Raw genomic sequence first — 27,273 nt, 5'->3', positions numbered from 1 at the left:
AGAAGTCCACTGCAGAAAAATCACCACACGTAATTTGACACAAATAATAATATCTACTCAGAAAAGGCTCACAACTGAGCTCCATGTGCCCTCATGGAGAAAATTACTTCTGATTGAGGCCACTTGGCAGGCAAGTGTGAGGAAATCTGAATTTCAGCTCTTCAATTGCTTTTGATTTACAGATATTCAAACACACTCACTGAAATTAATGGTCTTAATGTTTATACATATAAATATTTACCTCATTTTAAAATGCTAATTATAAGAAGACAAGGGTGCTATGTGTTCGGCCCTTAACACTGTTAATCACCTCTCAGAATATATGAATGATATAAATAATATATGAATGATATACTTTACTAAGAATATATGATGATATATTTCGTAGATGAATGATATAGTTTACTCAGAATATATGAATGATATATTTAATATGAATGATATGGTTTACTGGGAGATTCTGGGAGGTGCAAAGTAGTACTTCTATTTTCAGAGGAGAGAGGCCATTATATACTCAGGAATCCCTTTGAACTGACCAAAAGAGAGAAATCTGAAGATAAGAAGAAGGGTTGTGCAGATTACAACATGTAATAATGCTGAAGGCTGGTCCAAGATACAGTGAAGCTTTTCATTTAGCCAGTACCAACAGCTGCTTTGTAATACCTGAGCCTAAGTGTGGGTATCTGAGAATTTTTAATCTGGTGGTTGCTTAAATGATCTAGACTTGATAGAGGAAAACGGGATGTTCAAGATTAAGTAGTCCCACCCTACACATTGATGACATAATAGTTGAACGAAATGAAAATAAAGAATTGGATTTGTGTGGTTAAGCAGTTAGAGAAGTACTCCTCAGATAAATGAATTTACAAGAAAATCGATGCTATAACTTCTGAGGGCTGAGGAAATCCCTGAAGTTCATCCATAGCCAGTGGAGTAAGAGCTAGAAGGTGACAAAAAAACCTTGAGAGAAAAATATATATATACAAGATCTAAAGGAACCAAGAGCAAAGAAGATTATAGTAAGCAAGATGATGAGAAAATGCAAGAAATGATAAAGACCAGCATAGTAAATACTGAGTTAAATGTGTCTTTCAATCTATGTTGTCTGAACGAGTTACCTTCTACCTTGGCAGCCTACTAAATGGCAGGTTATCTTTGTTCAGATAAAGGTAAAGCACTTCAGAATTAGAGGCATCAAAAGAGAAATAAAATTCTACAGGAATTAACATACATCTTCAAGTGTGAAGAGGGGAAAAATATGCCAAATTCCGTGGCTCTGATGCAGTATCTCCCAAAAGGGGTCCTTTTTCTTAAGTACTCATTGGCATTAATTTATCATACATTAGTTTTTCATGTCTTTTGATTAAAACAAAACAAACACTTTGTTATAATGGAACTATAGAGAGTGTTTCATCTTCCTCTCAGCGCATTAATATTCTAAGCATTCTAGAGGCTGCACAAGACTAGCCACCCAGCAAAATAAGACTGTTTCAGAATACCGGGCAGCCTTGATTGCAACTGACAGGTGGGAAGAAAGTCACGTTAAAATATTACCATTCCCAGTAATTACAATAATCCATCACAGAGTGTGCTCAGAAATCCTACTAGGTGATTTTCCAAAAAAATACACAAATATTTTGATATTTTCAAACCTTTTTAATATGGTGCTTCTCAGTGTATGCCACTTCACATTGTTTTTTATATCAGACAGCACTGTTAATATTAAAAATTATAACTCCATCCCAAACTTTAAATCGTTTTCATCATGCACAGTACAAAGAGTTCACATCAATGTTACAAATTTCTCAAAATTGTAATGAATTAATGAAAACAGTGATACTATTTTCAAGTAGGGCCCTTGTGGCGCAGTAGTTGAAGAGCTATGGCTACTAACCAAAAGGTCGGCAGTTTGAATGCACCAGCTGCTCCTTGGAAACCCTATGGGGCGGTTCAACTCTGTTCTATAGGGTTGCTATGAGTCAGAATAGACTTCATGGCAACGGGTTATCTCCAAGTTACCAGCTCCCATTATGTGCTCATTTTTTTTTTTTCAGGCACTTGCAAAAGATTTATGCAAAGGAGTGAGAAGGCATGTAAAACCCTCTAATATCTATAAAAAAAATAGGGGTACTGAAATTTGACAATTTAAACAAAAGCATATATTGTGTTTGAATTATTGTATAACAACTGAGCCACATTTTTCAGGTGATACCTTTCAAAAGGCAAACGTAAAAGTATACATTAGGGATAAACAAATTCCAATTCACATTTAATATGTAAACACAAATATGTCAAACTTATCTACAGGTATACTCTTTCAGATGACAGGTGAAATGGAGTTAAACTTAGAACTTGTCATTCTGAACTTATATTACATTTCCTGTATGTAAAGAACACTAAGCAGTGGGTTAATAAATTAGGATTTCTCGTTACCTGATACTATATAGTCTTGCGTCATCTTTCTTTGTTAATTTCAGGATACTACTTGTAAAACACAAAATATAAAGTCCTTTTAATAGGGAAGATTTTTAGTGTCCTGATTTCTGTACCTTTATGCCCAGATTGTTCAATTAGAAATGGAAAAAAATAACACGACTCTAAATAAGAAAAATTCCACAAAAACGTGCCCCTCCCTGTCTTACTGTGGCATAGGAGTATTTCTACCTTTAAAATATTTGCACCTTTCTCCTGATTTTATCTGAGGCATATTTTTTTGCTTTCAGTAGTTCCTCTCAGAGTTTTCAGCTGCTACCCTCGGACTTCCTTATGAATCATCGTTACCCTGTAGGCACACCTCAAAATGCTTCTCACTCAGTTCCTATTACATTTGTCTCATGCATATCCCACAGAGCCATTTAATGAGAAGGGGCTGAGAAGAGGGATGCTCTTTGGACAGTGCAAATCCATACTGACTCATGTAATTGAGCTTAACAGCAAGAATAAAACCTTATTTCTGTAGTCTAAAGAAAAAAATAGTATTTTAAACGACCAAGTTCTTCTTGCAATCACTCACTTTTAACAATAGTTGCATCAGGGGATGTAGTAGGAAGCAACCATTTTTATTAACTTTTCTCTTATCTGCAATAAGAATGTTATTTTTCTTCATTTACGTTTGTTGCCTGCAGGTAGCAAGACCAGAGAATCATACAGCAGAAGTTCTTCTTTTTGATTAATTTCTTTCCATGTGTTATGTTATTTCTTACAGGATAATTGATTGTGGGCTTTCCTCATAGCTGTACATCTTTTTTATATCTTTACCAACTGCTGTCCTTCAATCAAGGAAGTTGGAGGAAATTACCTGAATTTTGTTAAGTTTATTAAAAAGAGAGAGATGCGTGAATATTTAAAATGAGTACTGAAATGCTAATGCAAAAAAGATATTAGAGAATTTTAATAGGGGGTTCAGTTTGACCATTAAAAAAAAAAAAAGGGGAAAAGAGAAAAAATGTGGGGAAGGGGAGGTCAAGTTTTATTCAAATTGTTTCTTTGGGGGAAAAAACGAGCTCTTTGATTTTATAAAAATGGAATAACATTCTTTGCTACAAGGTTTTTATGGATGGCAGTATTAAGAGTTCTTACATACAAATCTAAAAACAATTTCAATTCTATCATTTTTTTCCCCTTAACTTCCTTTATTTGGGAACCATTCAAATTAACTGAATGATGCCAAGGAGAAAATGGCAATTTTACTTAGAACATATGCAACCCTTGCAAGCAGTAACTAATCTTACATAGTAGGTTAAACACTGATATCACAGAAAAAATAAAGTCAGATAAGGAAATACAGACAAATTTAAACTAGAATCTCTAATGACAAAATTACATTCAGGAAGAAACTCAGGCATTGAGAAAATTCATTAGTAAATGCTTTGTGCACTGACCCAGGAGGTAACAGAGTTGGCCCTGAAATTCAAATATTTTATAATCGGGTCTTAGTCCAGAGCCTTACGAAGCTATTCTTAGCTTATTAAGGATAGTACTTCTATCATGAAGAAATATGAAAGTATACTCATTACCAAAACTATATATTTTTGTGTAATTTTAATGCATTTCAATAAAAAGGTTTCTAACTGGTAATAAGTACAAAAGATGGAAGATATCATATATTATTTTGTTTTCTTTGTAAGACTTTCATTCATCCTTTCTTTCTTTATTCCTTTAACCAATATTTACTGAAGGTGCCATACACAGCAGGCACTGTGTTAGATCCTAGGACACAAGTAGTGCACAAGATGGAATGTCCCCAGTCCTAAAGGAGGGGATGATCTAGCTAAGGAAACAAATTTTATGTACACATGATAATGAGATTTTTTTTTTTTAATTATAAAAATGGAGTTCCCCATCTTAACATGGGGCACAGGAAAAGCTTAACATCTAGTTATTTGTGCATATTTCTTATTTCCTCTGCTGTTATCACTGTATCTCACCAACATTTATAGCCGTAAACAGCAAGTATAGTGACTTACATATAGCCATGGCACTTGTGTTACTAAAATATTTCAACTGAATTTAATTGTAATAAATTTGAAAACCAAATCAAGGACAGATGAACTGAGCCAAAATTTTTACAAGTCTAGAGACACAGTTTTAAATTATTATTATTTATATTGTTAAAGGACATTTACTCCACTTGACAGTGTGAATCCATGGTCTTTTCCTGGTTATTCAAAGAGGTGATTGCCATCCTCAGCCTTCATTATTCATGCTTGGTGATGTGGGATCAGGCAAGCAAGAATCCCCCCGCCGCCACCCAAAAAAAAACAAGTTTTAAGAAGAACATGAAGATAGTATATTAGGTATATTAGATTTTTTTTTTAAGTACTTTTTAGGTAAGAAAGGAAAGGATTCGAACCTATCCACAGAACCTCCGATACATGGTATGTGGCTGATAAATATTTATGAAACGAATTAATTGAATTTACTGCTTTTTACAAAAAAAGATAACTTTATAGACTTGTACAAAGGAAAAAAAATACTTTTTCTTTCGAAGTCACAAAGCACCATCAAAATATTATTATTATTCTTATCTAGGAAACTAAATTCCACAAAACTATTATATAAGTGTATATGAAAAAACTAGTTGATACAATCCTACCTGCTTATAAACATAATTAAATTTGTAACACTAAAAGATTTTTTAAAATTATTTTTCTAAAACAAAGATATAAGAAATAGAAAAGAAAGGGCATGCAGTCTTTTGATTCTAGGATGGATACATACTTCCTTCTCTTTCCAGAGCAAATGAAAAACAATGTACATGTTGATTAAAAAAATCAACAAGAGGAAAAAAACTAGTCTAACAATGAACACTAAACAAAGGGCTCTGATGACTAAGTTTCTTAAACAGTTTCATAAGGCAAAAATGAATTAAGCATGGCCCTTAAAAACACTCACTATGCATTCGTTTGTCTCATGTGTCACAATAGGGCTACGTGCAGGAAATGACGGGAAAGTATCGATTCACTGCAAAGATGTGGGACAGAAATATTTAATTAGAGAAAACAAATCAAGAAAAATATTTCCAACTTTTTTTCTTCTTAACTAATAAAATTTGAATCTAACCCCCATCCAATCAAATCAATTCCTTTTTTACACATATATTTACACCTTTTCTGACCCTAACGTTCTTGGGTGGGGCAAACGGTTTGCACTAATCTAAAGGTTGGCAGTTCAAACCCACCCAAGTGCACCGTGGGAAAAGGGGCTAGCAAACTGCTTCCACAAAGATTATAGCCAAGAAAACACTATGGAGCAGTTCTACTCTGTAACACGTGAGTCTGAATCCACTCATACCAGCTGGTTTTCTCTGATCCTGCCTATTACCGAGTCTTTACATGCACAATTAATTACTAATTAAGCCTTCGGACATAGTATTTTAATAAAAAGCTACTCTTGAAATGATGCCTAACCTCCCTGGCTGAGTACAAGTAGCTAATTAGCAAACAACAGTTCTCCAAGAGATCCCTGGACCAGCAGCATCACCATCACCTGAGAACTTCTTAGAAATGCAAATTACCAGACCCCATCCTAGATCTACTGGTTATGAGCCTCTGAGGGCTGGGCCCAGAAATCTGTTTTAACAAACTTCACAGGTCATTCTTACCCATGTTCAAGTTTGAAAACAATTGCACTGGAATATAAATTCTATACAAAAGTCACTGTTATGGTTTGTTGTTGTTACTAGGTGCTGTGCAGTCGGCTCCAACTCATAGCGTCCCCATGCACAACAGAATGAAACGCTGCCCGGTCCTGCGCCATCTTTACAATCGCTGCTATGCTTGAGCTCATTGTTGCAGCCACTGTGTCACTCCACCTCGTTGAGGGTCTTCCTCTTTTCTCCTGACCCTGTACTTTGCCAAGCATGATGTCCTTCTCCAGGGACTGATCCCTCCTGACAACATGTCCTAAGTATGTAAGGTGCAGTCTCGCCATCCTTGCTTCTAAGGAGCATTCTGGTTGTACTTCTAAGACAGATTTCTTCGTTCTTCTGTCCACCCAGTGCCGTTGAGTGGATTCCGACTCATAGCAACCCTACAGGACAGAGTTCTTCTGGCAGTCCATGGTATATTCGATATTCTTCGCCAACACCACAATTCAAAGGCCTCAATTCTTCGGTCTTCCTTATTCATTGTCCAGCTTTCACATGCATATAATGTGAATGAAAATACCATGGCTTGGGTCAGGCACACCTTAGTCTTCAAGGTGACATCTTTGCTCTTCAACACTTTAAAGAGGTCTTTTGCAGCAGATTTACCCAATGCAATGCATCTTTTGATTTCCTGACTGCTGCTTCCATGGCTGTTGATTGTGGATCCGAGTACAACGAAATCCTTGACAACTTCAATCTTTTCTCCATTTATCATGATGTTGCTCATTGGTCCAGTTGTGAGGATTATTGTTTTCTTTACGTTGAGGTGCAATCCATACTGAAGGCTGTGGTCTTTGATCTTCATTAGTAAGTGCTTCAAGTCCTTTTCACTTCCAGCAAGCAAGGTTGTGTCATCTGCATAAAGCAGGTTGTTAATGAATCTTCCTCCAATCCCGATGCCCCGTTCTTCTTCATATAGTACAACTTCATGGATTATTTGCTCAGCATACAGATTGAATAGGTATGGTGAAAGAATACAACCCTGAGGCACACCTTTCCTGACTTTAAACCAATCAGTATCCCCTTGTTCTGTCTGAACAACTGCCTCTTGATCTATGTAAAGGTTCCTCATGAGCACAATTAAGTGTTCTGGAATTCCCATTCTGACTTATAGCCGTATAAATTATATTTACTATCGCCATTTAATGTAACAACAACAAAAAAAAAAAAACCTGTTGCCATTGAGTCAATTCTGACTCATTGCAACCCTATAGGACAGAGTAGAACCGCCCATTTAGTTTCCAAGAAGCGGCTGGTGGATTCAAACTGCCAACTTTTGCTTAGCAGCCTGAGCTCTTAACCACTACGCTACCAGGGCTCCTTAATGTAACCAATACAATGTTTTTCAATTTGTACAGACTCCCCACCTCAATAATGGGTAGACCCAGGAATTTTTTTGATCGAATCCTGTGATTACGTGTGAAGAGGCATGAGGGCTCTGCGATTCTTGCTATCTCAAAGTCAGAATTAAATCCCTGGCTGATACAAAACCACTAAAAAAAAATTTTTCATAGTATTCTATATACTTAAAAGGCTGCAAATAACATATACATTTAAAACAAGTTTGAAAACAGAAGTATTTCATTTTCACAGTTGCTTACACATGGATAACTGTTCGCTCCATAAGTGTTGATTAATTTGATTAGAAAGAAAAGTGATAAATCTGTATTTTAAAAATATAACTTATTCTTACTTGGTTTATTTGTTATCATATCATGTGACAATGTCTGAAATAGATTTCCAATAAATTTAGAGGTTCTGTTTGGGTTGGGGAGCCCTGGTGGTACAGTGGTTAAGTGCTTGGTAGAATTCTCACCGTCCATGCAGGAAACCCAGGTTTAATTTCCAGTAAGGAGCAGCGTCTCAATTTCTAAAAATTGTAGCTGATGTTTTTGTCTCTAGAAGACCAAGAGCTTCAAACAGTTCAAATGTTCTCCTCATCTTCCTCCTTCAGAGGTCAGCATTTCATGAGGCACTCTGGGTGTCCAGAGAGGAAGGGACTGTGCCCAGTCAGACACAGCTGACTGTCTTAGTTTCTTAGTACTGCTATAAGAGAGCTACCACAAGTGGGTGGCTTTAAAGAACAGAAACTTATTTTCTCACAGTTTAGGAGGCTAGAAGTCTGAACTGAAGGTCTGGGGAAAAGTGTTCTTTCTTTCTGTCAGCTCTGGGGGAAAATCCTTGTCTCTTTTCAGCTTCTGTTCCTGGGGCAATCTTCATGTGGCATGTACCTTCCCCTTGGTTTGTGCTTGTTCCTCTGTGCCTAATACACTGTTTTTCCATCTCAAAGATGATTAGCTTACGAGACACACTACACTGATATGGGCTCATAAACATAACAATGAAAATCCTATTCACAAATGGGATTACATCAACAAGTATAAAACCCACTGCCCTTGAGTCAATCCAGTCTCAATGTGATCCTGAAGGACAGAGTAAAACTGCCCCATAGGGTTTCCAAGGCTGTAATATAAATCTTTATGGAAGTATACTTGCACCTCTTTCTCCCACAGAGCAGCTGGTGATTAGGATTTAAGCATAGGAGTTAGGATTTACCACACAAATTTTGGGGGAACAGAATTCAATCTATAACACTGACTAATCAATAAATGGCAAACGATGTGAAGAGAGAGGTCCCAGACAGATCATACACATTCTGCTCACCATCCCTCACTCCAACCTCTTGTAACAATCAGACCAGAAGAGCACAGGCCAAGCATGGTCTGTGGGATTTTCTGGAGCAGCATCATGGCCAAGCTTCATTGTTAACCCAGATATGCAGCTCACAAAACTACATGTCCACTAGCACCACCACCTTGAACCAAATAGTCAAGGTGAGGGCAACTACAGAAATCTGTTTTTCACAAATAGGTGTGGCCTCCTGCTCCTGGAACACAGCCAGTTTGGCCCTCAGTTTGGCTTTGACACAGTAAATAACAATGAATATTCTCTCTATGCCTGTACAGTCCTGTACATATGTTATCTGCATAGCCAGAAAAAATTCTGCACATAACAAAGCACTGTTGTTGATTCTGCATATTTGTTGGAGTACGAACTTTATAAGAATTTGCCTAATTTCACAGGTATATGTGTCATTTTCCAATTTTTCATTCTGGCAGATCTCTTTCATCTTTGGGGATGAAAAAAAGAGAAAATCCTTCAGTATATCTATAGTTGCAAAACCCTAACAAGATGAAGGGTGTTGTGCCAGCTGAGGTAAAAACAAAATCAACATGTTCAATCCACTCTGATAGTAACATACCCTGGGATACATATCAAAACAGCACTTTATAACAGGTGTTCTACCTTGTCACTAAACCACCATAAAGGTACCTCAATCCAGTACTTGTGAACATCTCAAGAGGCCCCAGAAAGCACTTCCCCATAAAACATATCTTCAGAAAGACTTTTACTTTATACTAGCACATTAAAAGAGTGTATAAAGACACAAAGGCACTCAATATAGCTATATTTTTTAAGAAGAACACTTACTCTCCTGAGAATTAGGAGAGCAGGTAGGGTGCCAGTGATAACAAAGCTAGCTTATCCACACCGCTCCAGCAGTCGCAACCCGGAGGAAGCATCTAAGGGTGCTCTTAAAAAGGAAATATCCTCTCCCTTTGGCAACAAAGCCTACGATAGAATAAAAGCAAGCACCTTTACAAGCTGAAGTTATAGGGTAAGCCAAAAGGTGGAGAGCACATATAAATGAACCCTCCTTGGCAGCTCACAGCTCTCCAAATCTTTGAGTCATAAACTCTTCACAGCCTCCATGAGACACAGACCTATGTATGCACTTCTCAGAGAACAGCCTATATGGCACCATATGTGGCAGAAACTCGGGCTTAATATCTACTTTTCCATTTAAATGGAATTTAATTTTTCTTTTAAACTACAGGGGTGAAAAGCATTTATTATAGTTTGAAGGTAGTAAGATAAGTACAGTATAAAGTTCTTATTTCAGTGTTGGCTTTATAACATAATCTTAATGAAAACCCAGAAAAGTTCTTGCCAGCGTCCATTCAACCTCAATTACCCTCTCTTCCTTCAAACCAAAAAAATGCAGAGCCCCTTACTCAAAATAGAAAATTGCAGAATATTAGATATACCAGGACTTAATCTAATATTCAGTGCAATAGTACCAAGTATGGGGGAATCTGTAACTTCAAGAATATTTATATTCTTATATAAAATTTTCAACACTCATAGACATACATCTAACTTTAATAAATCTAGAAATAAAATTTTTCTATTTTCTAATAACTGTTTGCCTTAAGCATGGATTAAAGGTTATCATTTTGCTTTGTTTAGGTTTTGTCGCTGTTTGGGCCATTACTACTTAGAACCAATACAGTATAAAAGGCATGAAGCAAAATATATTAATAATGTTTTATATGTTAATAATATTTTCCTAGTTATTTTTTCCTGCCTTTGTTTTAAAAAACCATTCTCTCAGCTCTGACCCTCTGTGTTTATATACCTAAAACATTTTACTCTTGGCATGGAAAAAATTAACAAGTAAATCCTACCAGCAAATGCAAGTAATTAAATGTGTCAGTCAGTGGATTTCATTCACTGTTAAGTAAAGCATTCAATCTGATTCATCCCTTTGTTTTCTGACTACAAAAAGGAAGGAAGTACTCACCTGATACACAGCACCACATTACACCACACCCATTCGCCATTTCAGCATTCTCTCCTGGAATCAGGCTAACATTTGTTTTTAAGTAGCAAAGGAATATGGAAAAAGTTTGTGAAAACTTACTCAGGTTCACTCTATATTCCTAGAGGAAAATTCTAGTGTTACCGTTAATTCTGCCCTTCTCTTTGTTCCCAGTCTTATCCTCTAGTTTCTAGTTTAGAGGACATCAACTGTAGTGTGCATTAGATTCACACTGACAGTTTGATAAAAATGCAGATTTTGGGGCTCCACTCCCAAAGATTAAGCAGCTCTGTGATGGGACCGAGGAATGAGCATCTGTATCCTGAACCCCAAGTTATTCTGATACTAGGCCAACTTTTGGACACACTGACTTGTGTTCTGAACTTGTGGGAGGGTGAAATTGTCACAGATCAGAGTGATAACATCTCTATAACAATAACCCACCACCCACTGCCGTCAAGTCTTAGGAGAGGCAAAATAGGAGGGTCCCATTATCTCTCATCAGTAAACCCATGAGGTCATTTTGTGCCTCTATATTTTAGTTCTACTTTGCTCAAGAATGCCCTGTTCTATTGAGGTGTGTGGTGTATGCACTAATAGAAAACTTGACTCATCAATTCCGTAGCATCTTTTTTATATGAGACCTCCTTTCCACATTTGAAGAGACACACAACATCAGTCTGGCCATTTAGTTTATCCATTGCACTTGAGAATTATTCATGTACCACATGGAGATTTGGTTCATGGAAAATCAAGGGGGGATTCCATCCCATCATGCTTCCCAAAACTTTTAGAAGGATGAACTGTGACAAATGAGGCAGCTCTAAATGAGGTTACAGAAATCATTACTTTTTTTTTTTTTTAACAATATGTAACCTGATAGAGAAGGAGCCCTGGTGGTGCAGTGGTTAAAGCGCTCAGCCGCTAACTGGAAAGATTGGTGATTCGAACCTACTAGCTGCTCTGCAGGAGAAAGATGTGACAGTCTGCTTCTGTAAAGATTTACAGCCTTGGAAACCCTATGGGGCAGTTCTGCTCTGTCTTACAGGATCACTATGAGTTGGAATCGACTTGACTGCAATGGGTTATGGATTAACCTGATAGGGAATTACAGTGTGGGATGCAGGAACAGGTACATCTATCTGATCCTTTTTGAACTGTTGATGAGTTGAGGATTTTAAAAGGCCTCAAGAAAGCTACCTGAATTCCCTCTACAGCTATGAAAAATTTCACAAAATCTTTGAAAGAAGCGATACATGAAATTGGGAGTAGAATGCCAAGTGTGTGAAGGGCGTGGGCTGCAAAAAAGAGAGACAGTCCTCTAATCAGAAGGTTAGAGGTAGTTTAGATTTAACACAACTCGAAAGCAAGCTGAGTTATCCTAAATTTGGTAAAGGTACTTAAAAACTATACAGATAACCAAGGAAAACATCGACAAGGAAAAATTCAGATTTGTATTATGCTTAATTGAAAGTTTAAAAGGTAACTTATCCACTAGAGTAACATCTTGCACATCCAGCATTGTCAAGTGACAAGATTTTCACATTAAAGAATGTAATGTGGCAAATCACTAATTCAGCCTTAAAGTGAAGTACATTTAAACAAAGGAGGGATAAAGAAAAATTCATCTGTTTGGATGAAAGATTTTCTAAAATGGATTAGAATCTATTTTCTAAACTAAAGAGTTGTACTTCTAGGAGTATGCTTGAATAAATGAAAAAAAAAAAAAGACACATATAATTCCTTTAAAACTCAATGGAACTGGCAGAAGCAACAACACTGAACAAGGGGCAAGAAAGCACACAAATTCACAATTCTGGAAGAATTCTGCTTATCCTTCAGCTTCCAAAGTCATTTAGATCTCTTTCACGAACTGTTCCATTTTCTACAACATGTGGTAAGAACTTAGAACCTATGGCTAAATCTGCATTTTACCAATAACCACAAAATGATTCTTGCCATGATTAGCCCTTCATATACATCACACTCTCCCTTTGCAATACAGACTGCAAACCTCTATAGGGACTCTCACTGATATGGAGAAAACAGTATGAATTGTGTATGTAGTCCCGGCCAGGAACCATGCTAAAAAAACGGAAAACTAACCTAGTTGCCATCAAGTCTATTCCAACTCATGGCGAACCATGTGTGTGAAGTAGAACTGTGCTTTATAGGGTTTTTAAGGCTGTTACCTTTCAGTACAGATTGCCGGGTCTTCCATCCTACGTGCCTCTGGATGAGTTTGAATTGCCAACCTTTCATTAGCAGTCAAGCATTTACCCATTTGCATAACCCAGAGAACTCCTGGAACCTCTCTAGAAACTCTGTATCAACCTGGCTTTCCCATTTTCACCTCCGAGGAAAAGAGTAACCAGGACAATCTGAGGGAGGTGACAGAAATCCTCAAAGCCTGCTGACCCTTTGTATCTGTTATTTTGGTATGTTAAAAAAAAAAAAAAATAGAGCACCTAGCAGTTGGCATTTAGTTATGGAGAAGAAATTTGGAACATAAGAGAAACGCTATGCAAATGACAAAGAGAGGAAAGCATCCCCTGACTTCCCAGAAATAGATTTACTTTATAAATGTAATATTTCAAAAAAATGTGCTTCACATTTTCAGTAAGATTGTGGAGGGTATTATTTCAAATAAACTAAATATGTAATAAGAAAAGAATGTTGTCATAAAAAATTGCAGAAACCAAAATAAAAAGTATAATGGTAAGTAATATATAGCACACTTGGTGCAGAAACATATGATGAGAAATAACAGGACAATACAGACAAAGGAAAAAACAAGTTAAAAAGATGAGAGGTGATAACAGGGAAGAGACCCACTAACAAGAGAGAATCCTGAAATAAAATAAACCAAGTATGTGATGAATAAGCAATACGTATAATATTAAGAATTTATACATATTAAGAATTTCCAGACCTAAAGAAAGTCCCCATATATTTGAGATTAAGTGAAACAACCAAAAGCAATACCAAGTTAATCCTTGCAATATTTTCAAATAACAAGAATAAAGAAGGAATTGTCTTTCTACCCCCAAATACTTCTTCCTATCCCCAAAGCTATCAGTCTAACAAAATAAATTACCTAAAAAGGAAAAATAAATGACAAAAAAAAAAAACCTGAGGTGAAAAGTGAAAGCTAACAGAACTTTGCAGGGATAGGCTGTGAAAGGACTTCATAATCATTTGACTATATGTGACATTAACCAAAACAGTCTCAGATTTGCTGGGTTTCAGAGACTACATCATAAAATACCATTTCTGCAGACCTTATTCAAAGATGTTCTCTGAAAATCTAGGAGATGAATGAATTTTTTTTTATTTTATTCAAAGATGTTCTCTGAAAATCTAGGAGATGAATGAATTAACCATTAAGAATGTTGAAACCATGTTTAAAAAAAAAATTTATAGGAAATGCTGAAATCTGCTAAGGACAAAAAGATAATTTTTGAAAATATCTAATTACAAATATAAGAAGTTTTGATTCTGATGAATCTAAATGCTTCTTTGAACTAAGGTAACAAAATAAAGTATTACACAATACATGTTGAAAAAGGAATTAATTTTTAACAACTTTAGTAAAGCAGATTAGATTAATGAGAGAATTAGGGTTGAAAAGAGGCAACAACACCAGATTTTATTCTTCTCCAAAAGAGGATTAAATTATTTTGTTTTTGACAATAAGATAAATATAGATTTAAAAAAAAAAATTGAGTAACACTTTACATTTAGTAGGACTTCTACCTCCCAAATATATAAAGACATGTAAAGCAGACAGTAATAATATATTCAAAAAAGAGAAAATTAGAATATAAATAATAACACAAAAACAGAATGCAACTTATAACAGGACAAATAACTGAACAAGTTTAAAACTGGAATAAAAAACAAAACTGTACTAATTTTTCATTAGGTAAATACTTAAAAATGTTAAAGAAGGTCCCAAATTAAAGCATAGGCAAAAATTTATTAGTCAACATAAGAAAAACAAAAAAACTAAGGTTAACAATACTAATATTACAAGTAATTTCAGATAAAAGGAATAAGCAAATGGAAGTTATAGGATACTGATTTTAAAAAAACCCAACAGCAGTAGTAAGTAGAAAATATTAACAAACCACTATCACAATGGAGCCCTAGTGATACAGTGGTTAAGAGCTCTGCTGCTAACCAAAAGATGGGCAGGTCGAATCCACCAGCCACTCCTTGGTAACCCTATGGACCCTACTCTGTCCTATAGGGTTGTGATGAGTCCAAATTGATTTGACAGCAACGGGTTTATCACAATGCCATACACTGATTAAACAAAAAATTGAGAGCATAGGGATTCTGAGCAACATAGTTAATAAAATAGAATACACATGCACAAAATTAGATGTTACATACCATTCTGTTTCCTATAAACTGGGAATAAATTTTTAAAAGAATTTCATAAAATATTTACAACAAACACTGACCAAATATTAGGAATTTCAAAGCTCAATAGTCTCTAAAAAAAAAAAAAAAATTGTATTACAATGCAATATGATTAGAAATTAAGTATAATTAAAAAAAAAAAACACTTTGAATTTTTCCTTAAAAACAACTTTTCTAAAGCATAACTGGTATAGTTTTTTAGTTTTGTGTTCAAATACTATGTTCCCCTAGTCCTAGCTTTCTGACTTCAGAGTACCTAGGAGAGGCAGCAAAATGACCTGTGAGAACTCCAATGAAGCAAATGAAATGTCCTGAAAGCAAATGATGAAATCCACACTGGTAGGTCACAGTAGAAATACACAAAGCTATCTATGGGTGTCAAAATATTTCAGGGCAGGTGGGACCAGAGTTTCTTTATGAGAAGTGGACAAAAACTGAATACAAATTGATACTGTTTTAAAAACTTTAAAATCTTTGAGAATTTACTTTTTAAAAAGTTAAGCACAACTAAATACATTTTGAAGAGAAAAAGACACTTTTTATATTATGCAGAAAGTAAAGCTAATAAACTAGAAAATACAGTGAAACATAAGATTTCTCTAAAAGAAATTACCATATTTTAAAAAATGAAAGTAGAATGCCCAAATTTAAAAATGGTTGAAGAAAGATTTTTTAAAAGAACTTATTAAATTGCTTCAAAACATTTAAAATTCCTAGGATTAATCTTGACCAAAAACATATACGACATGTATTGGGAAAAAAAAATCACATTTTATGGGTGAGAGGAAGAACCCGTTTTATACCTGTGGCTGCCTAACACATTCCTAGAAATAGAAAATCAATTATTATAAAGACATCATGGTATTCAATTTTAAATTCCTTTGAGAAACTTTTAGAAACTTGAAAAAAAATGACTCTCTAGAGAAGCACTATTCAACAGAACCTTCTGTGAAGATGGAAACTTTCTGTAATTCTGTACTGTCAAACACGGTAGTCGCTAGCCACATGTGGCTACTGAGCACTTAAAATAGGGCTAGTGAGACGGAGAAACAGAATTTTTTATTTTCTTTAATTCAATATAGAAGTATCTATATATTGCTAGTGGCTACCATATTGGGCAGCACAGTTCTAGAACATCTAAAAGAATAAATTGTTGAGAGATACAAGCAAATATTATAGCTTTCCCTAGACTACATACCGGAAATACATATTTTCCAATGTGGTAAAATCACAATAAAAACGCCATCTAGTACCATGACAGTAGTACTAGAATAAATGTTTGGCAGTAGACTCTATTATTTATAAGAATTCTATAAACAATAAACATTTCTTAACAGAAAAGAAAGGATTAATAAATGAAGTTGAAATAACTAATTAGTAATTTAGAAAAAAATCAGTTTAGCCTCTTATCTCACATCATTTAAATAACAAATTTCAGATTGTTTTTCCAAGAATTAAACATAAAAATAATAATCGTAGAAGCAGGATTTTTAATCAAACCTTTGGGGAAAAAATGATATTTTAGACATAATAAAAGAAATCACCAAACAAGAAGTAAATGGACTTAAGTCTATATAAAAATCAAAATAGAAAGTGCAACATAAATCTTTATTTATTTAGAGCTTTCATATGACAAGACATCAAAGCATGCCAAAAATTTAGACAACCTGTTAATGCTTTATAATAATTACTGCATTATTCAATAATATTTTTGAGTGCCTAATCTGTGGCCTGCAGGCTTTATGCTGGGCAGTGGGTATACACAATGAATAAACCAGGCAAGGTCCCTGCCCTCATGAAGGTTCTATCTAGTGTGGAAGACAGCAATTAAACCATTAAACATAATTTTCTCAAGTCTCAAATCAAGGAGTTATAATTGACTTGTGTTTCCTTTACTCACTCATCAAATCTATCAAGTTCTTTAAGCTCTACCTCCAAGGCATAACCCAAGCCTGACCGCTTCTCATTATTGCCACTTGTGTCTCTAGTCCAAACCATCTTTATCTTTCAACGCAGTGGCTGGCTTTCTAATCTCCAAGAACCCACTCCAACCTCTCCTACAGTCCATTTCTATAGTCACAGGGCTATAAATCACATTTTGTCACTTCTCTACTTTTAGGATAAAATCCAAAATCTATATCATGGCCCTCAAAATCCTACAGAGTTTGGCCCTACCAAATTCTTGGACTACAACCCAAATTTCTTCCTCCCTTCCTCCTCAGGATCTGGGTACACTGGCTCTCTTTTTATTTTTCTAACACTTAACGCTCATTTCCAATTTAGGAGTCTCGCACATGTTTCTCTTAGCCTGGAATGCTCTAGTATGGATGATTCAATCCATCACTCAGACTTGAGCTCAACTGTCCCCTCATCAGAGAAGACTTCCCTATCATATCTATTCTCCCCTCACTCTCTATCTCAACACATTTTTATTGTGAACGCTCCAGAGAAACTGATTCTCTTATACAAATGGGTGCCACAAATTTACAAAGTAATTTGCCAGTAATATATTTACAGATCTAAATTATTTCTAAGGAGCTCTAGGGGCACAACGGTTAAGCAACCAGCTGCTAACCGAAAGCTTGGCAGTTTAAACCCATCCAGTAGTTCCACAAGAGAAAGACCTGGCAATCTGCTCCTGTAAAGATTACGGCCACCTTTGAGGGACAGAGTACCAGGGGCAGGGGTCTGGGGACCATGGTTTCAGGGGACACCTAGGTCAACTGGCATAACAAAGTTTATTTAGAAAATGCTCTGCATCCCACTTTTGTGAGTGGCGTCTGGGGCCTTAAAAAGCTAGAGAGTGGCCATCTAAGATGCATCAATTGGTCCCACCCCACCTGGAGGAAAGGAGAATGAAGAACACCAAAGATACAAGGGAAATATTAGCCCAAGAGACAAAAGGAGTCACATAAACCAGGGACTCCACCAGCCTGAGACCAGAAGAACTAGATGGTGCCTGGCTACCACCAGTGACCGCCTTGACAGGAAACACAACAGAGAGTTCCTGACAGCAACGGAAAAAAAGTGGGTGCAGAATTCAAATTCTACTAAAAAGACCAGACTTAAGGGTCTGAGACTGGAAGAATCCCAGAAGACAGGGCCCCCGGACTCTCTGTTAACACAGAACTAAAACCATTTCCAAAGCCAACTCTTCAGACAAAGATTAGACTAGACTATAAGACATAAAATGATACTCGCTGAGTAGTGTGCTTCTTAGTTCAAGTAGATAACATGAGACTAAGTGGGCAGCTGCTGTCCAGAGGCAAGATGAGAAGGCAGAAAGGGATAGGAGCTGGCAGAATGGACATGGGAAATCCAGGGTGGAAAGGAGGAGTGTGCGATCACATTGTAGGGGTGGCAGCTAGAGTCACATAACAATGTGTGTATATATTTTTGTATGAGAAACTAATTTGATCTGTAAACTTTCACCTAAAGCACAATTAAAATGATTATAGCAAAAAAAAAAAAAAAAAAAAAAAACCCTATAGGGCAGTAGTACTCCATCACATGAGTCAGAAAGGACTCGAAGGCACTCAAGAACAACAAAACTATTTCTAAGCTTTGAGAGAGGATCTCCATGTCCAGAAATCCCTGCTAATTATAATCCAAAATAGGTTCACTGAAATGTCATTTTAATATCAATATAAGGAATCTAAATGTTCCATAGTGTAAAAATGGGTTACAAGTGTACTACCTTAGAACTGTTTAAACTTGAGTCGTTAATGTAACTTCATGGTCTTTAATCTCAAAGAACTAATTGGAGAAGAAGAGACAGATCAGTGTACTGTAAAGTTCATCACAATGGTTGTTCTAAGTGAGAAATATTAAAAAAAAAAAAAAGAAGAGAGAAATATTGGAAACAATCTAAATGCCTACACAGTTTGGTTTCAAAAATCGTAATTCCCTATCACTGAATGCTGTGCAGTATTTAAAAAACTATTTTAAAAGAATGTTGATGACACAGGGAAGTGTTCAATACATATCAAATGAAAACAATTAAACAGTATGATCCTTATTTAGATAGCTTGATGGCAGTGGGTGGTGAATCAGCTTTAAATTAGAAAATCAAATAGCTAAATTAAAAAAAAAAAAAATTTGCCCGAACAGAGTCTAATTATTCAAACCAAATGAAACCTCTACATAAAATTCATAAGCTTTATTGCATGGACTTTGTGTCCCATGTTTTTGCTATGTTTGCCTTGCTTTTTTTTTTTTCTGCTTATCAATTGCAAAACATAACATATACATCATTTAACCTGTGGATATTTTTTGGAGTTATATACCAAATGCTTCCCTTATATGTTAACAAATCATACTTGTGACCCATGAGGATACAATGTGGCTGGTTAAATTTCTCATTATGACTCAAAGGTATGTTAGGTAAACACAGTCACTACACTTGGTTTTTTTACAGTATATGCACACACATATCTGATTTTTTTAATTTCCTGATATATTGTCTTTGACAAAAGAAATCATGTGATAGAAAGTGAGAAAGGTAGAGGGAAACCAACCCCCTAGAGAAAAGAAAAGAGAATTCCTAAGTTCAGAGCTTGTGTTCATAAATCATACATCACAGGTATAAATCTGTTATATGGCACAGCAAACCACAGACAAACTTTAATAAAAGGCAGTGGTTAGAGAAAAAGTCTTTACTCCCAGGGAAGAGAACTGCAGGTGACAAAAAGGTGGCTATTTCATGTACCTCTCAGAGCAAAAACTCTTTAGTAGCTCCATTAAGTGCTATCATTTTAAAGACAGCTTTTAATATAAAAGAAAAAACATAAAAAAGTATAAAATACCATAATCATGTACTGTAGCATTAAAATTAACAGTGATCCTGAACGAATATACTGAGAAACATAAAACAATGACTTTCAACAAGTGGTCAACAAAAGCAGTCCAGCAGAACTGTTTTGCCCTAAGGTAATGAAAGTTATTTTTTTTTTAATCTACATGGATTCCAAGAGTATTTATTAGGTACTTACAGATAAGGTTATATTACTTAAGTTATAGAATCATAAAATCTGTTACATCAAATCAGATTAAAGTGGTTCCCTTTTATATCAGTAACTTCTTTATTTTGGTACATATTTTAACCATGACATCAATATCTAAGATTGATGGTTACTATGTTGGGAAAGAGGAGGAGCTAAATGATACACAATAGAAGGAGACAGAACGAGAGTGTGAGCAAAATACAGCTAATGAAGTGGCAAAAGGAGAGGAGATGATTTGAGTGGTGGTATGAGTATCAGTGAGGGTGGAATTTTTGTGCATGGCTTAAATTAAGGCAAAAATGTACTATTTGGGGTTTCATCTGGGTTATTTCTCAAGCAATACATAATTAATACCAACATTTATGTTTAACCAGAATTTCAATTGAAAATTACCTTGTTATAATGTCACTAGCAACATTTAAGAGCTGTATAATTAATAATACAAATTACTTAACACATGGGCACAAGGATTTTTTTCATATGGTATGAGGAAGCTCAATATTCCTACAGCCATTAAAGCACAATAATTAGCTTTTATTAGCTTTATTTTTTTGATCAGCAGTATGCGTATTTTGTTAGACCCCTAAACGGCTATTCTAATGTAAGTGAATATTTTCAGGAACTTTCCTCATTGTCCTTGAAAGGCAACATAATATGTAAGCATGATAATACACATTAACTGAAGCTATGTATGCCCTCCCCAAATCAATACATTAAGAATCTCTTTCCTGGTGTCTGAACCAATCTGCATTCTTCATTTCTTGTGCCTAAGAAAAATATTTTCCACACTAAACATCTCTTTCCCTCAAAGATCCTTTAGCCTATTCTTCATTCCTGCACCCACAAGCAGAACATGGAAATCTCACTGCAGAAAATGTTAAAAATATGGATCTAGCTCTTTCTCATTTCATGGACTCACACTGCGTAGGTACAGAGTGTTCTTTCTGACCAGGCCAAAGAATGGAGGGTACTCATATTCTAGGGCTTCCTGAGCCTCTGAATTTCTACCAAACATGAAATATGCAATACTAAAATTCTTGACAGACAACCTAGAAATACTCTTTAACTGGCACAACCAGAAAAGCATTTCTACAGCTGATGTTTGCATATTCACCCATATATGAGGAAACTGGTATTAAATGCGTCTGCACATATTTCCTCCACCACCCCCCACCCCCGCCACACACACCTATTGCTTTCATTCTGTCTCTGTTTCCCATCACGAGCTAGCTACCTGATACAAGCTGGTTCTAAGAGATATGAATGAGCATGAGCAAGGTGGGTGTGGTACAAATGTAGAAATACGGTATCTGGGACACTGACAGAATAATATTAAAATGTACATAAATAATGGACATTTAATAAGAAGTCGCACATTTACACACTTGAAGGTATGGTGATAGAAATATGAATAACAGGCACTGTAAAACATCAGTCTCAGAAACCCTAATGTGAGGATTAACTTGAAAATACTAAATTGTTTATAACCTATGCCCAAGATAGAGTAGTACATAGACACATATGCTTTTCAACCTTGGCTCTAGCCCTGACCAGCTGATTGACTTTGGGTGAGCTTTGAAAATTCTCAGTCTCCATTTCCTATCTGTAAAACTAGGATAATATCTTATAGCAATTATAAGTTACATGTGTTAAATTATGTAATACTCGTAGCATGATGCTTGAGACAGCATGAGTGTTTAAGTTTTATCACACTATGTTTGAAATACCTTTATCAACAATCATAGCACACTTTTGGAAGATAATAATAATAAAACCACTGGCTGGGGGGAAATAGGGAATAGTTTGATATGCAAGAAGAATACTTACTTCAATGTCTTAAAATAAAACATCACACATCTAAAAGAGGTCGCTGCTCTGGGTCTCAAAGCCTTCAGACATTGTTCTCTAAATGGTGGTGGTGGGGTGGGGGACCAGGTTTTCTGTCGTTAGAAGAAATCGGATAAAATGTAGATACTACCGTCTCTGGGGTTATCAGCGTTCAAATGCACTAAGAGTTAAATTATTCCCTTTGTATTTAGAGGGATATAAGAAGAGGGTTTCTAATTAGAGAGGACACATGGTGACACTAAAGATAAACCTCTGTTCCATGAAAACAAAAATAAACTTCCGTTTAAGATAAAAGGAACTCTCTCCAGTCTCTTCAGGAAATACTGAGGGAAAGTGCAAAATTGGAGGAAGCACAAACATAATGAACATAGAGCAGACCAGCTTCTGCAGGGGAGGGATTTGGTTGGGCCCTGGGGACATTCTTTGCAAAAACTCTTGCTTCTGTGTCATGGAGATATGTAAGGGACTGTAATAGCCTGGACCAAACCCAGCAGAAAGAAACTAAAGATGTCTTACCTTCCATGGTGCTCATTTGTTTGTGATTTATACTGAATTACAAAGTTCTAGTCATAGATACTGTCCAGAGACCACAATGGGAAAAGGACCAGAAAAGATTGTTTGACACAAACATGATTCCAGAATATCAAAAGAGCCTGCACACTGGCACAAACAGACGAATCCCTTGTTTCATGAATCCAAATATGGTTTCATAAGGATGAACTGATTTTAAAATGTTGGAGGCATGAAAAATACTACTCAAAATTCACCTCATTTAATGCCGCACCCTTTAATTTATTTTATTGCCTCAAGTGTGGAAAAGGCATGTTCTTCACTGTCTGCGAGACAAGAAGCAGTGCCAAGCGAGTGCTGATGTGAATTCTGTGGCCAGAGCCCACACTCCAAGACATTTGTGCACACTTCAGTTTGGGATTTACCTGCTTTTACAAAATAGCATAATAACATGCATCCCAGAGGAAACAACATTTTAGTTTAATACTGCGGTTTGAAACACCATCACACCTATTCAGCCCTCCGAGTAAATAAAACAGATGAATTAAATTCTGTAGAGTGTTCCGTATAGAACTTTCAATAAGATTCGTGTACAGTGGTTAAGGGCTCAGGCTGCTAACCAAAAGATCAGCAGTTCGAACCCACCAGCTGCTCTTTGGAGACCCTATGGGGCAGTTCTACTCTGCCCTCTAGGATTGCTATGAGTCGAAATTGACTTGACAACACAGGGTATTAAAAGAGTAATATTTTTGAAACCGAGTGAAAGACTAGCATACTACCAAATGAAATTAATAATTCTGTGTTACTTAGATAAGAGGAAAATGATATACTTTTCAATAAAGTTAGTAAGTCAATAAATAGATGCTGTGGAAACCATTTTCCCCTGAATAAAAAGGCAGCTAGCAGAGTGCTCTGCTCGTCCAGATGCTTCCATTTGCCTTTTCTGACCAAAACCCCCACATGGCTGGAGCAACTCGATATGAAACAGCAGTGAAAAGCATTTTAAGTCTAATTTCATAAAATTTCAATCTTCAAGTTGGCGATTTTCCAAACTGGAGTAAGGAATGGCAATGATTGTCACATAAATCTAAGATACTTTTAATTGCTGTAACTTTTAATAGTACACTGGTGCTTTTAATTAGCAGCTTATGAATCAACATTGAAAACCTGAAGTAAATACGCACATGCAGTGAAGACTCTCAGCACTATTTTCTCTGCGCAAAATTATTGCTTTCTTCCACCAAAGGCTGTCCACAGTAACTATACCACTGCCAGCTTACCTTGATATAACAGCAAGTGGCTCATTTGTTATAATCTGAAAATGCTCAGGCTGAAATTTTTGCATTATGTAGGAAGAAAGAGTCTTGTTCTGAAAATAGTTCACTTTTAGCTGTGGGGATACTTTATGAATATCTTAAATTCCTTTTAAGAGAACAAACTGCTTTTAAGCATCCTCGAAAACTGGAGACAATCATTTAAAAATATATTTTACACTTCTACTTTAAATAATATCTATCCAGTATAGCATAAACTTCAGCTATTTTTATCTGGTTACCTTATACACTAGCCTCACTTCAGTAACTGCATAGTTTGAAAGCAATAAAAAAATTTTTTTCAAAATATTGTACAAAGCAGACTTTGCATTAGGTTGGCTATTGTAGGCTTTTTTTCTTTTCAACTCATTGACTTTAAAGCCGGAATGCACCAAAGGGCTTATAACCAAATTGCCTCACTTTACATATGGGAACACTGAGGGATATTGAAGTTTTCCACAGAGCTAGTACTAGAAATCAGGTCTCTTATTTCTCGCCCATTCCTTTACACCACGCGTTAGATGAAGAAGCAACCTTACCTCATCGATTCTCAGTAAAAAGGCTTGAAATAACTTGGACTTAAGATAACAAAACCTACTAACTGACACTATAAACAGTAACAGTAACTATAAAAATGGGACTATACAATTTGGTCCAATATCTCAAAGATGAAGGATTGAAGTTCAAAAGGATATAGTAATTTGCTTGTTTCAAAAATGTCTTTAGTGATATGCTTTTTAATTTGTATTATTAATTATGCAACAGATAAACATTGCTAGTGACATTATAGCAAAGTAGTTTTCAGCCAGCATTACAATGATTAAATGTAAGTGCTGGTGTTTTTATAAGTCATTTAGTTGGCCCTTCGAATCCGTGGGTTCTGCATCGGGGGATTCAACCAAATGCCGATCAAAAATATTCAGGGGAAAAAAATATGTTACATTGTTGCTGACGTGTACTATGTAGTTAGGCCTACCATGGTTGCATCTATACTGAACATGTACAGACATTTTTATCTTCTCATTCCCTAAACAATACAGTGTATCTATTCACATAGCATTTACATTGTATTAGGTATTGTAGGAAACCCTCGTTGGCGTAGTGGTTAAGAGCTACTCTGCTAAGCAAAAAGGTCGTTAACTCCAATCGGCCAACCGCTCCTTGGAAACCCTATGGGGCAGTTCCACTCTGTCCTATAAGGTCACTATGAGTCGGAATACACTCCATGCAATGGGTTTGGTTGCATTTTTAGATAGTAAAAGTAATCTAAAAATGAATTAAAGCATTGGGGAGGATTACACCATTTTATATGAAGACTTGAACGTCTGCGGATTTTGGTGTCCGCGGAGTCCTGGAACCAATCACCCACGGATACCGAGGGATAACAACATTCTTCTCTCAACTGGACTATATATTATTCACATTTTATGTTCCAAAATACTCAGAAAATTGTTTTGGTACATAGTAGACACTTAAAAATTGGTATTAAATGTTAATATGCTGTAACAGGGCTAGAAAAAGGAATGTAATATTTTACAAATACATGTGCTATATAATGTGGCTTCACCGATGGTTTTTATGATATTATGCTGAAATACTGTAATTATTTCCAATTCAGTCATTTGAAAACTATAATTACTTTGATTAATTTACTATTACTAGTTGTAAGCCATTTTGTAATTAAAGACTAAGTTTTAAATGAACAGATGAAAGCACTGACTTTAATTTCATTTTGTTAACCTTTCTGCCTGCAAGAAAAGGTGAACTGTGAAGAGAAAAGATTGGGTTAACTTCAAAGCCAGACTAGCTGAAGCAAAACATGTTAATTTTAAGATGTTACAAATACCAAAATTCATAGGCTTTAAACCCTCCTTTTAAAGTACTTTAAAAATAGTCAAAAACTACATAAGGTTATTTTCCTAATATTTTGACAATTCATGGAATACTTTGAATTTAAATAAATCTGGGCAAAAATCAAGCTAGTACTTAGAAATAAAGGTAAATGTTAACCATTCAGAAACAAAAAGGTAGAAATAAAGAGTAAAATCTTTGAACTACATAGCATTTTAAGAAACAAATTGAGGTTATTTAATAGAGAACACCCTGCTTGTCTGTCTGTTTGTCTTAACATGATGGCTTGTGTGTTCAAATACCAGCGAGGTCGCCCATGGTAGACAGGTTTCATCACAGCTTCTACACTAAGACAGACCAGGATAAAGGAGTTGGCAATCCACTTCTAAAAAAACTGGCCAGTGGACATCTTACACACAGCAGAGGAACGTGGCCTGATATGGTGCCAGAAGGCGAGCCCCTCAGGCTGGAAGGCACTCAAAATACAACCGGGGCAGTGCTGCCTCCTCAAAGTAGAGTTAAACTTAATGATGTGGATGGAGTCAAGTTGTTGGAACCTTCACTTGCTAATGTGCCACAACTCAAAATGAGAAGAAACAGCTGCAAACATCCATTAATAAAAGGAACATGGAATGTATGAAGTATGAATATAGGAAAATTAGAAGTTGTCAAAAATGAAATGGAACACTTGAAGATAGATAATCCAGGTATTAGCTGACATGGCCTGGTATTGGCCATTTTCAGTCAGACAATCATATGGTCTACTATGCCTGCAATGACAAATTGAGGAAAAACTGCATCACATTCATTGTCAAAAAGAACATTTTAAGATCTATACTGAGGTACAGCACTGTCAGTGATAGGATAACATCCATATGCCTACAAGGAAGATCAGTTAATATGACTATTATTCAAAGGTATACACCAACCAGTAATACAAAAGATAAAGCAATTGAAGATTTTTACCACCTTCTGCAGTCTGAAATTGATCAAACATGCAATCAAAATGCATTGATAATTAGTGGTGATTGGAATGCGAAAGTTGGAAACAAAGAAGAAAGATCAGTAGTTGGAAAATATGGCCCTTGATAATAGAAACAACATTGGAGATTACATGATAGAATTTCTCAAGACCAATGACTTATTCACTGCCAATTCGTTTTGTCAACAACATAAAAGGTGACTACACATGTGGAACTCACCAGATGGAATACAAAGGAATCAGATCGACTCCATCTGTGGACGATGCAGAAGCTCAATATCATCTGTTAAAACAAAGCCAGGGGCCTACTGCCGAACAGACCATTAATTGCTTATATGCAAATTCAAGTTGAAGCTGAAGAAAATTAAAAAAGTCCACCAGAGCCCAAGTTTGTATATCCCACCTGAATTCAGAGGCCATCTCAAGAACAGCTTTGACACAGTCAACACTAATGACCAAAGATCAGATGAGTTGTGGAATGACATGAAGGACATCTTACATGAAGAAAGCAAAAGGTCACTAAAAAG

The 27,273-nt window shown here is 35.9% G+C and overlaps 1 protein-coding gene across 1 annotated transcript in view; it reads right to left on the bottom strand.

Moving 5' to 3' along the window:
* The window catches only part of ZFPM2 (zinc finger protein, FOG family member 2), a 530,223-nt gene that overhangs the window by 416,228 nt on the left and 86,722 nt on the right, over nt 1-27,273 (bottom strand). The gene's annotated exons all lie outside the window — the stretch shown is intronic.

Source organism: Loxodonta africana, chromosome 14, assembly GCF_030014295.1.
Source record: "Loxodonta africana isolate mLoxAfr1 chromosome 14, mLoxAfr1.hap2, whole genome shotgun sequence".
NCBI lineage: Eukaryota > Metazoa > Chordata > Mammalia > Proboscidea > Elephantidae > Loxodonta > Loxodonta africana.
The sequence above is the reverse complement of the archived record's forward strand: the minus strand, read 5'-3'. Positions and strand labels throughout refer to the sequence as shown.